General features: G+C 48.2%; 1 long non-coding RNA gene across 1 annotated transcript in view; it reads left to right on the forward strand.

Moving 5' to 3' along the window:
* LOC140846147 (uncharacterized) overlaps window positions 1–15064 on the forward strand; it is a 194461-nt gene that overhangs the window by 14310 nt on the left and 165087 nt on the right. Inside the window, exon 3 of the long non-coding RNA XR_012125067.1 lies at window positions 7764–7877. This is a non-coding gene — a long non-coding RNA (uncharacterized lncRNA). The remainder of the gene's footprint in view (window positions 1–7763; window positions 7878–15064) is intronic.

The raw sequence follows: 15064 nt of genomic DNA on the forward strand, positions 1-15064 counted from the left end.
CGTCAAGTTTTGGCAATTCTGAAGGTGTGGCAATCTTGGTTCTTGCAAGGGGCCAGTGGGGCGCATTGCGACAGAGGCCTTATGCTGGATGTCCCAGGAGGGAGGTGGAGGGCGGAGGGCACCCTTGACAGTTGACATCTGTGTCAACAGTGCCCAGTGACACACCGGGGGAGGATGGGCTTGTGCCTGGCAGGCCAACAATGGGCTGATTGACAAAATGAACTTTTCCCTCAAAGGCCCCACCACGCCAGGGGTGCCTGGGCTGACAGTGGTCTGCCTGCTGCCCCCTGGGGGCTCTCCTGGCAGGCTCAGAGCAGGGGACAGGAGTGGGCCTTGGTCCCTGATGGGGTTGCGACCGGTCCATGATCTCTGGGAGCCCGCTGTGGGGTGAGGGGCAGGCTGGTGGCTCCTTGGCACGCAGGAACAACAGCCTGGTGGCCTGAGGGTGATGAATGCTGTATGGGTAGGAGTGGCTGGGCTCTGCATGGGTGAGATCCCTAGCACCTCCCACCCGGCACAAGGAGGGAGGAGCTTCATGAGCTGCTAGGGAGGTATGTTTGTTCTCTCACAAAATGTGGCTCCCTTTTGGGGGTTGCAAGTACCCCCTTGAAACCTTAGTCACAATGTACTTCTGAGCTCACCTTGGCATTGAGGATGAAAATCTTGGCCCTTCTTTTTCACACCTCACCCCTTCTCCTACACATGCAAACGTGTGTGTGTGTGTACGTGCTGCCTTGTGTACATGTATACGTGCTGCCTTGTCTGCTGAGGCTGCGTGATTCCTGTTGGCTGGGATATCAGACTTCCCAGGGCCACGGTGTTGGGAGACTCTGTCTGCAGAGGTGCACGCTGAGGCCCTAGCAGCCTTCAGGTGATGGGACCCCCTGGTTGACTGCCAACAGGGACTGTCCCATCTACTTTTTCTCCTGTGCTAAAACCCGAGATGAAATGAGCCCAAACAGACTTATGTCACCCACAGGTCTCTTAAGACAGGCCACTGCCCCTGTGTAAATTCTCAGAGAGCAAAGGGAGAAAGGGCCCTTTTAGAGATGAGCAGGGGACTAGAATTATCTAAAATCCAAGTTTGTCCATTTCAACTTCTATTTAAAACCTCTCGAGCCTCCTTTAGTGATAACTTTGGTAGTTGTTCTCGTGACAGGGACCGAAATACTTACCAGAGTCCAGTGCACAGTCACCTTTGCTCTCTACCGCCATCCTACTCTCCTGCCCCTTGCTTTCTGCGCCCCAGCCCTGCCGGCCTTTCCCCAGCATGTCTAAGGTACAGAGGACTTACGGCGAGATGGAGCGCGGAGCCTTTTGGCCCCTCTGCTGGGGGTGCCTTTGCTCTCACGTTCTCTCTCTCTTGCCCTTTCTATCTACCTGCTCTCATCAACCCTTCAGTTCCCTGAGCCATTGTTCCTATGGGTATTTTCCATCTTGTTTTTTGTGTTTGATACATGTAAACATAATCGTTTTATGTATCATCAGAGGGCTCTCTTTTCTGAAATGTTTGCTAATCTGTTTCAGTCATCTGGTTCATGGTGTCTTGTTTCCTTATGTGCCCACTTGGTCATGACTGTGAGCTGGTCACTAACTTTGAAAACCAGTTTGAGGAAAAATTCCATCAGAGGAGATTTTCATTTGCTTCTGTTGGGCTTTGAGGGTACTTCCAGTTAATTCAAATTTGAGATTCGTTGACCTCTCAGGTTACTGGAACATGAACCACAGGTTCTGGCCCACCCTCCCACTGAGAGTGAAGCCCTTTAGAGGCTCAGCTTACTGAACGTGGAGAGTTAAACGCCCCACCTGGGCTTTGACTTTTCTCCCTCTCATCCTAGGAGGTCACCACAACTGCACTTGAGCTTTGCATGTTTCTTCTGGATCAGAGAATAACCTCAGGGCAAAAATAGTTTTGCATGCTTGTCTTGTCTTTCTATATCCTTGCCTTTTTTGTAGATTTTGACCTCTTATTTCTTTATTGTCTTATTAGCGTTTTGATTCTTTTTAGGAGATTAAAAAGTATTTCATTCAGGGTTTTGAAGATGTCCTCTGTGAGAGGTCAGTTCAAATTTCCTAGCTCCTCCTACGAGAGCAGAAGTCTCTTGGTATAACTGTACCCTCCCCAAGGCAGCCTTCTCTGACTCTGCCTGCGTCTGGGTCCCTCATCACATCCTTCATGAGCACAGGGAGCCTCGCCTTGTTCTCACAACGGTTGTACTTCTGAATTTATTTGTGTGGTTATTTGACTAATACCTCTGTCCACCTCCAGACTTTCAGGCAGGGGCAGGACCCATGTCTGTTTTGAGAACCACTGTATTTCTAGTGCCAGATGTAGTTTGTATTCAAGGACTATTTATGAGAGTGATGATTTCCATTTCCCTTACTTGGTCCTTCAAGTGTTTTATTTTTTTGTGCAACTTTTTGCCACTGCTTTGAGCAGGCAATTCAGTTATCCTCTAACTTATATTTTGGATCCCTTGAGGACCAGGATGACCCTAACATGCGTGTGATGTTTGAGAACATGAGCTTTAAATTCAGAGAGTTCAGAGTTGTGTCCTTGTTCCTTCATAGCTATATGATCTTATGGGTGTCTTTTTACTCTGAGCACCAGTGTCCTCCTCTGTAAGCTGGGAGTAGTATTTGTGCCTATTTTATTGGGTTGCCTTGAGGATTAAATGAAATGATACTTAGCTTAGTTGGTGGTTGTGATGGGTGAGGTGGATTGGCACTAGGCATTCGGTCCAATCTCCTAGTATAACTTCGTGTGTACAAGTGTTGATAAGGGAAAAGCCATGTCTCAGATTCCTTTATAGCTAAAGTCTGGGTATAAGAAGATCCTACCAAGTCAGATGCATTGGTGCAGGATTTGGAAGGCAGGAATGGGGTGGAGACTATCTGTCCGCTGCCTCGGCAACGTCAAGCATGACCATAATGCCCCTGGCTTTTGCATGTTAGAGTTCTAGTGTCTGGTCACTCATTTTGTAGGGGTTAAGAGGCACTTGTGGCAGCGACAGCTCTTTTCTATTTCTGGATCGCAGTTCTAGCGCTGTGTTCTTGAAGTCGGTAGTTCTTGTGGCGATTTCTTGATTCTCTACCAAATGACATAGGAGTGAGGCTCTGGGTGTAATACATCCTGAGGCACAATTCCATTTCATCTCTGAACCTATGAAATTCAGTAAACAGGTTCTCTGCTCTAAAAATACAATGATGGAACAGAACTTTGTGTCCAAAAAGGGAGAAAATGGAAAGAAAGAAAAGTTACTGGTCTCAGGCACTTTTTAAATCCAGTTGGGCAAACTCCATTTGGATTCAAGGCTTCCTCTGTAACTCTTGGCTCTATGCTCTGGGCTCGGGGCTCCATCCTGAGCCATCCTTCCTTTTTTATTAAAGGTAGCATGTGTTTGCAGCTGAGGAGTTTTATCTTGCCTGGAGAATTTTGGAGGTCTTACAGCCTTCTTTCATCTTTTATTCCTTCTTTGTCCCTTTCCTTGCAAACTGGCAGTGTTTCTACTGGTATAACATTCTCAAGAACCTCATAGGTCTCCTCGTCCAGCTCTTTCCTAGATAATCTCATTTTTATTTCAGGTTTCTGCTGAGATGGCTGAGGGGATCTATGAGTCACACACTTAATTTTTCCAAAGGGAGCTTTTTGTGAATGAATACTTTGACCTTTTGATCTTTCTGAGGTACTAGCAAGGATGTCCAGCCACAACCTCAGTTTTTACCATAGAATATGCTTTTCCTGACAGTGACTCTCTTAATTTTAGTGTCTCTTGCAATCTGAATAGGTTGAGAATTTCTTAAATCATCAAGTCCTGGTCCTTTCTTATTTACCAGTTCCTCCTTCAGTTTTTCTTTTGCATTTTACTATAAGCAGCAAGAAACAACCTGGCTATACCTTCAACACTTGGAATTATCCTCAGCTAAAAATCCATGTTCACCACTTGCAAGTCCTGCTTTCTGTATAACTGCAGGGCACCATTCTGCTAAGTTTTCTGCCACCAAATAACAAGGATCCTCTTTGTTCCAGTTTCCACTAACATTTCCTCATTTCCTTCTGAGCCCTCACTGGCAGCACCTTTGACATCTACATTTCTACTAACAGTCAGTTCACAGCAATTTCAGTATTTTCTAAGGTGATTTAGGTTTTCCCTTCTGAGTCCTTACTAGCAGAGCTGTTAACATCCATGTTTCTACTAATAGTCTGTTCAGCCCAATGTAGGCTTTTTCTATCATGCTTTTCAAGATACTTCCAGTCTCTGCAACTGCCCAATTCCAAAGTCAGTGCCACTCTTTTAGTTATTTATTAGAGGACCCTCCCTCCCACCTCTGGTACCAAAATAAGTATTAGTTAGCTAGGGCTGCTGTAACAAATTCTCATAACACAAGCTTATTATCTTACAGTTCTGGAGCCCAGAAATCTGGAATGGACCCCAGAGGGCTAAAATCCAAGTATCAGCAGGGTTTCATTCTTCTCGAGGTTCTCAGGGCGAGTCCACTTTCTCGCCTTTTCCAGCTGCTAGAGACCATCCACATTCCTTGGCTCATGGACCCTTTAAGAAAGCAAACACTGGTAGTATCTTTCTCACATAGTATCATCCTGACACTGACTCTTCTGCCACATTTAAGGATGGTTGTAATTACACTGGGCTCACCCACATAATCCAGGCTAATCTTATCTTAAAGTCAGCCAGTTTACAAACTTAATTCCACCTGCTAACTTCATTCCCCTTTGCCAGGAAATGTAAAAATTCACATCCAGAATTTAAAACATGGATATCCTTGGGAATCCATCACTCTACAAGCCACTGCTGCCTTCAGATTGGCAGGTAGGCTCAGTAGGGCGCTGGACGTTTTTCCTGGAGGCCCTTCTATGGCCCATTTTTCTAGCCCTTTCAATGATTTTGTAAGCATCCAATTTCCTGACTTTGAGTACATTTCTAATCCTCTTAGGGCTTCTATTTCTCTGTCTGTGAAATGGGGTGGCGGCATCACAGTAGTGAAGTGGCACTGGAGAGCAGAGGATGCCCATCTCCCAACCCTGAGAGAGGCATGCTGGAGCAGCTGCTACCCACGAAGGCTTCAAGAGGTGGCATGAGTGGTGACAGGTTGCAGGAGTGACTAGAGCTTATAGGAAGGGTGAAAGGTATTGAATACCTCCTGTGTGCCAGGCACTGTGCTGGGCTTTTTTTCACAGCAGGTATGTTATTTCACTTCATCTGCAATGAAGGACATGTTCTATTCTGTGCTGTCCATACAGTAGCCACTAGGCACATGTGACTGTTAAGCAGTTGAAATGTGGCTATTATGACTCATGAGCTAAATGTTTAGTTTTCTTAATGTTCCTTTAAATTAAAATAGCCACATGTGACTGGGGGCTACTGTATTGGACAGCACAGCTCTGAAAGTTTAAGTTGTCTGAGGTCTTACCAGACAGAATTAGGACTATAACGAGGGAGTTGGATAGTCCTGTCTCATCATAGTGACTTGTGTCTGTGGCCGCTTCTCCCCAGCCCCAGCCTTGGCCTTGAACATTTCAGCTCCCTCTGCTGTCCAGTCATTGGCTGACACCACCCCTGGAGGCCTTTTCTGTGACTCCTCTGCAGCCAGCCCACCAGAGTCGGAGTCTTCTATAGTCAGTTCATGGTTATGAGGCAGCCAGTAAGAGATTGGGGTGCCTGTGAGGCAGCAGGAACCAGGGTTGGCCAGGCTGCCACCTCTTGGATGCAGCCTCTGGAGGTTGGACACTGAAACATGCCACCACAGCGCCTACGGCCCCCGTGGGCTTCGCATAGTCCTGGAGCCTGCTTCCCCAGGTGCTGCTGTATGTCCCTTGTTGGGTCAGAGCCACTGGGGTTCGCCCTCTTGGGGTCTTCTGCTGTGCCAGCATAATCACCTAAGTTGGCAGGGCTGTGCAGTCAGGACCTGTGGCACGGGGGCCACCAGGGCCTCCTGAAGCAGGCTGCTCATCTTTGAGCCCCTGTCTCTGGCCCCAGCGTGGCTTGGCAGACCTGAGGAGCTGTGTATGATGGGGAACATGTGTTTGGAGAGGGTAGGGATCCTGGGGGAGGCTGGCCAAACATTTGCCCAGGTAGAGGTTTCAAGCGTATGGTTTAGGGGATGTGCCTGAACTAATCCTGTTATTAGTTGGATTATCTCTTCAAACTGAGAACCAGCTTCTGTGGGTCCCTGTGAAATGCTCAGTTGGGAGCCAGGGTGACAGGCCCCACCCGGGCGTGTGCCTGGTGTCAGTGAGCCTGCTGTCTACATGGCAGCCAGGCCAACTTCTGCTCCTGGCTCACCCACTAGTTTACTTGCTCACATATCCATCTGGCAGTCCCTGGGCACCAGCTGGGCACCAGGCCTGGGCGCTAGGGACCTGGAGGGAACTGAACCAGGTGGGGTCTCACCGGACAGAAACAGATGGAACAGCGCAATGGTCAAACAGAGGTAGGTGCAGAGAGATGGGGCTGTTCAGGATGCAAGGTGGAGATGCAGCTAGAGAGGTGGGCAGGGGCTCACACGTGGGGGGCCTTGCAAGCCCTGCTCAGGAAGTCACCTCCATTCCAGCGGTGATGAAGGCTCCTCACAGCTGGAAGGAGAGGGCTGAGGTGATCAGACTGGGGTGTGAGAAAGGATGGGTTAGAGGGCACCGGCTAGTGCCAGAGTGAGAGCACCAAGGAGGTCATTTGTTTTTGTTGTTCGTTCGTTTGTTCGTTCATTCATTCATTCATTCATTCATTCATTTATTCATTTTTCATCTAGCAAATATGTGCGTTCCTACTATCTGTGAGGCCCTCTTCTAGGACCTTCTAGGACCTGGACAGAACCTCCTGTCCTCCAGGAGCTTACGTTCTAGGAGAGAGAAATGAGCAGGAGCAGGAAAGGGGGGAGGAGGAGAAAGCAGAGCAAAGGGAAGGGGAGGAGGGAAGGAGAGCACAGGCCTCTGATAAGCCGATGGTGTGTGAGAAGGTAACAGAAACACGGAGCAGGGAGAGAGGTCTCGGAAGTGTTGGGGGCAGACGGGGGACCTCTCATGAGAGGGTAAGATTTGAGCAGAGGCTTTAAGGGGGTGAAGAATCACGCACGGAGATGGGGGCAAACCCTAAGGCAAGGTTGGGTTTGACGCGTCTGAGGGGCAGCGAGAGGCCAGAGTGCCTGGGGTGGCACGGTCACTGCAGAGATGAGTAGGTGGGCGGAGAGAAGGTGAGGGCCACACAGCGTATAAAATCGGGGTTTTATCCTAGTGTTCCTGGACTCCCAAGGGGTTCACAGATAGAGTTCATGGGGCCTCTGAGCTTGGATGGGAAGAAACCACATCTTTATTCTTATTGACCTTTAACTAAAATTAAGCATACCCTTTGTTTATGATTCTAGGCAAATAACCTACAGAAATATAGAGCCATCTGTGACTTTATCACCAATGGAAATTACAGATATATTTATTACACATTAAAACAATTTCAGATATCTTGAAGCATTTCCTCCCATGACGAGTTTGAATTTATAGTAGCCACAACATCTTAATGATTTAATGCACATGTATCATTAAACATTTAAAAAAATTTTTTTATCAAGGTCTGATTGATATACTCTCTTATGAAGGTTTCACATGAAAAAACAATGTGGTTACTATGTATCATTTAAATTTATCATAAAATTTAGAAAGGAACGATTTCCATGTGATTGGTTTCATTTGTAATGCTGTGTAGTTTTTACGCATGTAAGCATTCCTCTAAGACTGAGTCCTCTGTCTTCACCAGACTGCCAGGGTCCATGGCCCAAAGCTGGGGAAGAAGCGCCAGGGTGGAGTCTGAGAATCCACCTTAAAAGCTTTGAGTGGAATGAGGGGCCACTGCAGGATATTGAGCACAGAGGTAAGGGGTGCTTCACATCTTGAAAGGATGATTCTGGGGGCTCTGAGGCCCCAAGAACGATGGGGTGGTGTGGATGCTGTTGCCAGGATCTGGGGTGGAGATGGCTCAGAGCAGAGGTGGCAAGCGGGGTTGGGAGAAGAGGGTGAATCTGAAGGGAGGGCCAAGAAGACTTGCTGCTGGACTGAATGTGGATGAGAGAGAGAAGCATCAGGGATGACTGGCTGCCGTGCTCCTGCTGCCCTGGGAGATGGGAGGGGCGCGTGCTGCTCAGGAAGGTTTCACAGTGGAGGGCACATTCGAGCTGGACTTCAAAGGAGGGTGCTTGGCTGTGTTGTTGTGAGTCCTGCAGGGACTGCACTCGCCTTCCCATCCTAGAAGTCCTGGCAGCTGGCTTGGGTCCTCACAATATATCAGCCCAAAGCTGGAGTGAAGGTTGAGGATTCATGGGGTTTCTCAGGCTGCTAGGGTACTAGGAGGGATGGCTTTGCCATGATGGAGGTCCTGCCATTCACAGGAGAATAATGGGCAGAGGCATTTGGGGATATGAAACTACCAGGCTAGAAAGGCATCAGCCTATGGTGAGAAAGAGGCTTACTTTAGCTCCTTAGTTCTCTGTTTAGCTGGGGTGACTGATTGATGGCAGTGGATTTAAAAACTGGGTAAACCAGGGCCACTCCATGCAGGATGAATTTGGTTGAGATGTAAATATTTTATATCAAAGTATTAACTGCTTATTAAAAGTGTATTGAGATTTATATGTTATGTGGATATAATTATAGACATCACAGAGAGGTCATTTGCTTGCTGGAAACATCTCTAACAGAGCTGTTAATCCGGAAATGTGTGTCCTGCAGTCAACTAGCCTTTAGAGAGAGCATTTTACTTGTCGTATAAAGCAGAAATCAAACACAGGTATAAATGCGGCTGTACACCTGCAGCTCCACTTTCTGGACCCAACACATACAGATCAGATGGGCGTGCCAAGCCCTGACTCGACTCCTGTGTGATAAAACAGGGAGTTCTGTGGCTGCAAACTTTTCACAGCTCGCAGGGAGGAGGGAATGCCCAGGGAGAGTTGGGGCTGTTTCTCTCCTCCATCCAAGTTTGTTCTGTCAGCCCGCCTTGGGGAGGAATGGGGGCCTGCTGCTGACAGCCGTAGACCTTGAGTTCAGTGCCGGTGAGTTTGCTGTGTTGACTCCTTCTGATTCTGGCTTGGAGAGAGAGGTACCACACTGTCTGGGGATAATTTGGAGCCTGATGTGGTAAGTGATTAATACATAGTATTTTTTTTTAGCTGAACATCTAGAACTTTCTCTGTATGAAAACTATGATCAGTGCAAAACCTGGAGTGAGTGACCCATGGGAAAACAAATAATCATTGAATGACCAAACAGTTGAGTTTAGAGGTAGCTTGAAGCATGTGCATCCATCCCTCTGTCTACCCATCCGTTGTACTGAGTGCCAGGCACTGGTGATACAGCAGCGAGTGAAATAGAAACTCCTGCCTGCATGGCGCTTACATTCCACTGGGGGAGTCAAATAAACAAAGAGAAAAGACAAAGCAAATAAATGCATCATGTATCCAGAGACCAGGATGCACAAGAGTAGTGTTATCAACCACATTTAAATGATTCCTGTATCATGTACTTTGTTTTATTTTTGCTATTGTTTGTTTTTAAATAGATGCATGTGCAGACATGTCAGTCTGTTCGGACAGTCATATCTTTCTTGGTTTTCTGGCACAGGGGCAATGCCTGGTTATCTGGATGGCTCACAGCTTCCTTTTACTCTTCTTTATGGAAATCTTTCTATACTACTTTACTGTGTTCCATATTCTCTGAGAAGGCAAGGGTGTATGAGAGAAGCTTATGTGGTAACTCCACAGTGTTGCCATGCCTGTTTGGGCTGAGATCTAGGGCTTCTAGGATTTCTGAGGGTGAGGCACACTCTTTGCCCTGTACTAAATGGTCCCAGAAGCTTTACTTCTTGAGTCCTTGGGTCTGCTTCTGAAGAGTTTCTTCTTTCCTCCCGGAGGGGCAGGCTACCCCTCCAAACATGCACACTGTCTTCTTCTCTTTGTATCCAGATACTTCTGGCATCCACACAGAAACAACCAAAAACTGGCTGGTGTCCTCAAAGAGCAGGCTAGTTAGCAAACTGATAAATATCTTCATCATTTTTGCCTTGATGTTCCAAGAGTTGTTTGTGAGCAAAGTGTTAGGCTGTGAACAGACGCACATCTGTGTAAAGGATTGAGGGACTTCTCCTGGCAGGGCAGCTGTGAATTTGGCACAAGGGTGGCCCAGGGAACATTTTTCGCTCTGGAGCTAGGGGGACAGGAGGCTTAGTGGGAGGAGGAAGTCTGTGCAGAGCCCTCAAGGGCATCGCATTTCTTGGGTGGTGCTATGGTCTGGCCTGGTCAAAGGGGCCATTTCTGCTGGGACAGGGTCCCTGAATATATAGTCCCCTATGACCTCCTATTCTAGGGGCACTATACCCAAATTGTCCAAGACACTGGCCACTAGCTGTGTGAAGCTTTTGAACACTTAAAATGTGACAAGGAGCCAAGGAGCTGAACTTTCAATATTTAAAACCTTCAATTAATTTACACTTAATTTTAAAAACAAGCACAACCTGCTACAAGGGAGGAGAGAGAAAACTATAAAAAGCAGACCCAGTGACTCAAAAAATTATTAGAAAACTTTTAAGTATGTTTGAAACAACTTGGGTAGGTGAATTTATTTTTATAACTGTAAATTTTGGAAGCTCTAAGTACTGATCAAGTATTTCTGAGGAGAACCTAGCATCTGAATTGACATGTGCTATAAGTATAAAATACACTCCAGAGTTCAAAGATGTAGTATATAAGTAAACAAATCCTACTAATAATTTTTTTTATCTATTACATATTAAAATGATAATATTAGGATATTTTGAATTAAAATAAGATTAATCTAACCTGTTTCTGTTTACATTTTGAAAAGTGGCTTCTAGAAAATTAAAAGGTATATGTCATTCATGTTATATTTCTATTGGACAATGCTAATCTAGACCCTTGTCTGACCCTTGTTCGGGCCTGAGGCTGTTACATAATTTGATGGGGTTGAGCCTACCATTTATTGAATAGTTTCATGTGCCAGACTCTGTGCTAAGACCTTTACACATTTTTAGTCTTCCCAAGAGTCCTCTGAGGTAGACGCTATTATTCTCATTTAACATACAAGGCCACTGAATCTCAGAGTGGTAAAGTAACTTGCTCAAGGTCACACAGCCGCTCTGGAGCAGAGCTGGGACCCTGGAATTGGACAGGCCTGGGTTAACACCCTACTTATGACCACTGTACCGCATTGCTGCACTCTAATCCCATGAGTTCAATACCCATCTCGGGGTTCAGTAGCCCAGAGCAGAGGCAGCTAGTGACCACAGGAACCATAAGAATCCATGGGGATCATGCCCTTAGGTTTCCCCCTGGAGACTCACTTTGGAGAGGAGGTGAGCCCTGGGTGTACCTCCCTTTTGGAGGGCAGGACTACCACACTACTCTGGGGGTGACAGGGCATCTGAGGACACAGTCTCCAATTTCCAGCAGTGTCACGGAAGCTCACATACCAGCGGAAGCCTTGTCCTGTTTGGTGGCAGTGTTTTCACCAACATCATGGACTGGCAGGCCAATAGGATTGTCCTCTCGATTCACAGACAAGCAAACAGAACCTCAGACGGGCAGATGACTTGCCTGAGATCACATTCAGAGCTGGGACTAGAACCTAGGGTTCTGATTCCAAATTTAGAGTTCTTTCCTTTAAATGTGGCTCTAAACATGGATAAGGCAAAAGTTCTTATAGGGCTTAGATTGGGGCAAAGCCTCAGCATGTCACCTTCACAGAGCTTGTAATCATTTCCTGTTATGGTATCAGAAATGTTTGCATCAGGACATCATTTCTTTTGGGTAAGCTGCCTCCGAGTGAGTGGGCTTCTGAGAAGGTCTTGTTCTGAATGGGCAAAGGGCAGTGGTGATGTGGCAGGGTGGAGGCCAGGGCAGGGAGGTGAGTGGGCGAGACAGGGCTGCTCAGGACGGGGAGGGGTGCAGGAGCTGCATGGGCTGCCCAGAGGCCCATGTTTGGCTTTCACTGTGCCTTCCCTAAGGCTGGAGACCTGTTTCCTAGAGGCCCTGGAGGCCCCTGATTTTCTCTGGATGCCTGAGAATGGCCAGATAGGAATTTTTGGAGAAAGCAGATCCTGGGCTTGCCTAGATCTTGCCTCTAGGCTCACACGGTTCTTAGAGCTCTGGGCTGTGTCCTCACATGCCCATTTACTACCTATGTGATCTGGGGCAGGGGCTTCACCTCTTTGAACTTCAGTTTGCTATCTGTAAAATGGGCTTTACTTTACAGGGTGAGATTAGCACGGAGCATGTGAAATGCCTGTACCTGATGGCACAGTAAACACTAGGGCTCAACGGCTCGAAGCACCTGCTGTTCTTTGAGACCCTCCCTGTCTCCCCACAGGAAACGAGGGGCCCAGGAAAAAAGCTGCAGCCTGGGGTCCCAAGTCGGGCAGGCAGGACACAGGACTGCAGAATTCTCTCTGGGTACAAATTGCATGCCCCATCTGGGTGCTTCGGTTTTTCTCGCCACGCTATCCTGTAGCGCTCCCAGTATGCTAGGGAGGAGCCGGCAGGCCTGCGCAATTCCAAAGCGTTCAGTTTGCTCCTGCTGAGTTGGAGGGAAGAGACACCCCCATCCGCATGGGAAAATGTGCACCAGTGTTGCCTTCATGCAGAATTGTTCCTCAAGGGGCTGGCTTGCTGTACCCGATAATTTTCTCAAAAGTATCAGTCATCCAGGGGCCAAAGGGGGATTGCTTTTTTGTTGTTGTTTACCCAAAGTCCCAAAGGCAACCTGGTCTCCCCGAAGAGGTTACAAATTCTGGACTGTATGAACACACTGCCCAGGAAGGAGCTATGGCGAACTGCCTTATTCGAGTCAACCTGCCTTGGAGGTGGAGCACCTGGTGGGCCCTGCCAGAGAAGGCCCAGGGCCACCCCGGGGCTTTGAACTCACGGCCAGCCTTGTGGGGAAAGGCAGGCATGCTGGTCACTGCCTGTGCCCGGTTGGTGCCGAGTGCAGCTTTGTAGAGCCCTTGCTTCCCTGCCCACCTCCTTCCCTCTTCTCCATGGCCACGGGGCATCTGAAGGCCCTTCCTGGCAGAGACCAGGGGTCTGTTTGGGCAGAAGGTGCATCTGGACCCTTTTGTGCCCCTTCCCCCTGACCCCTACCCCCACCCCCACCAGGCTAGTGATGCTGCCGTGTCAAGCAAGGACCCACCTTGAGAGTGAAGCTGTGCTCAGCAACAAAGCAGAAAGGGCCTTTGTCCTCCAGCCATGGCCCAGGTAAGGAAGAGGGTGGGCCGAATGAGGGCTGCTATGGCACTGGGGCCCTGGGCCCTTTAAGAGCTGCCCTCCAGCGGTCTGGAGATGATAGGCCCAGGCAGTTCCCCCGCTCTGCTGATGGTCACTGGGTGATAAGTAGTAAAGCCTGGCTCCTTCCGCCTCAAACTGAAAGTTGTCTTTCTCCTGCCTGTGAGCCATTTGAACTGTCAGTTCCTGGGGATTAGATGCGTGTTTAGGCTGGATGAACTCATGAATGAAAATATTTTGCTTCGTGGTTTCAGCCACAGAGCCCGGCATGGTGGGCCCCCCTTTCTTCTCTCCTAGCACCACCCACCCAGGCCTACCCTACTAGCAGGGGCCAAAGCCCATAGAGCGGCACCCAAGCCTCCCCATGACACTTTGGGACAGGGCTTCTGTGCTCTGATGACACTGGGAGGCGGGCAGCCTCTGGCCCAGGTGAGCCGTTTCTTTCTTTTCTTCCTGATTCGTGATGACCTCTTTAGCACAGGCTGTTAGAGGGGCTTTTCCATTTGTGAGCAGGGGCAGGGCTGGGGAGAGGAATTGGCCCTGGGTCTGTGCGCTTCATCCAGCTTCGAATCCAGTGCCATGGGCTCCTTGAGCTCTGGGGACTGGGGGTCATGTGGTTGGGGACCCGAGTCAGTCCCGTCATCTTGGAAAGATGGTATCATGGAAGAGGCAGGAGGGTCAGAGTTCAATTCTCAGTTCAGTTTCAGCTGTGTGACCTTGGGAAGGTCAACTGCTTCCTGTCTCCAGTTTGTAGATGAGGATGCTGGGGTTCCCTATCTTCTTGCCAAGCTGCTCTGAGGGCTGCAGTGTGTGAGGTGTGAACCATTGTGCCAGGTGTGGCCAGTGTTGCATCACTGTCCATTTTTCTGCCTGGGCTTGAGCTTGGCGGGGCCAGCAGCCTGGTCAGCATCCACTCCATGTCCTCTGCCCCACATTTTCAGAGAATGGGGAGGATCCGAGGAAGTGTTTACAGGGCCTCTGTGTGATGGATTAAGTCATCAGCTCCTAAGTGAATTAATGCTGTGATTAATAGATGGATGTCGTTGCTGGCTGGGTAATACCCATAGCTGGTTCCACCATATCATCTTCATTAGCACGTGGCTCTGGGGCTCCCTGGGAGCCTGAGGTCAGCAGCCGCTATCCACAGGGCAGTTGTCTGCTACCATCTCCTACAGGGGGTTGCTGGGGACTTCCTGTAAGCGGCATAGGCTGGTGGCTATTAGGAATCTGTTCTGGGGGTACAGTGGGTTATATTGCTTAGTGAATAGATACAATTGAGGATCAAAACAAGGCGTGGTGGCTGGGTGGGGAGTGAAATACGGACATAGATCAAGGTATATTTCTAGTGCCAGTTCCTGTGAACATGGTGTGGGGTGGGAGTGGGGCTGAGAATAGTGGGCTTTTCCCATCTTGATTCCTGATCTGTGGCTGTATCAGTGAACAATTGATTTAGAAATACTATTCTATATAAGTACTCTATGCTGTGCTTTAGAAAAACTGGAATAGAACAATAACCACTGTTAACATGTTGAAGTTTTTTTTTTCTCTATGTATACATCCTTTCTTTCCTTACAAAATAGTATGATGCATTTTTGTAGCATATTCTCATTTGGCAACATATCATGGTATATACCCCAGTGTATCCTGGTAGCTACTCACATTCTATACTGTCACTTGTGAGGGCTACATGGTAGCCCATGGTATGAATGTGCTCTAGTTTTCAAAAATCCCTCTTGTATATTTGGTTGCCTAGGTGATTTCTGAGTTGTCA

This window comes from Manis javanica, chromosome 14 (assembly GCF_040802235.1).
Source record: "Manis javanica isolate MJ-LG chromosome 14, MJ_LKY, whole genome shotgun sequence".
Taxonomy (NCBI): domain Eukaryota; kingdom Metazoa; phylum Chordata; class Mammalia; order Pholidota; family Manidae; genus Manis; species Manis javanica.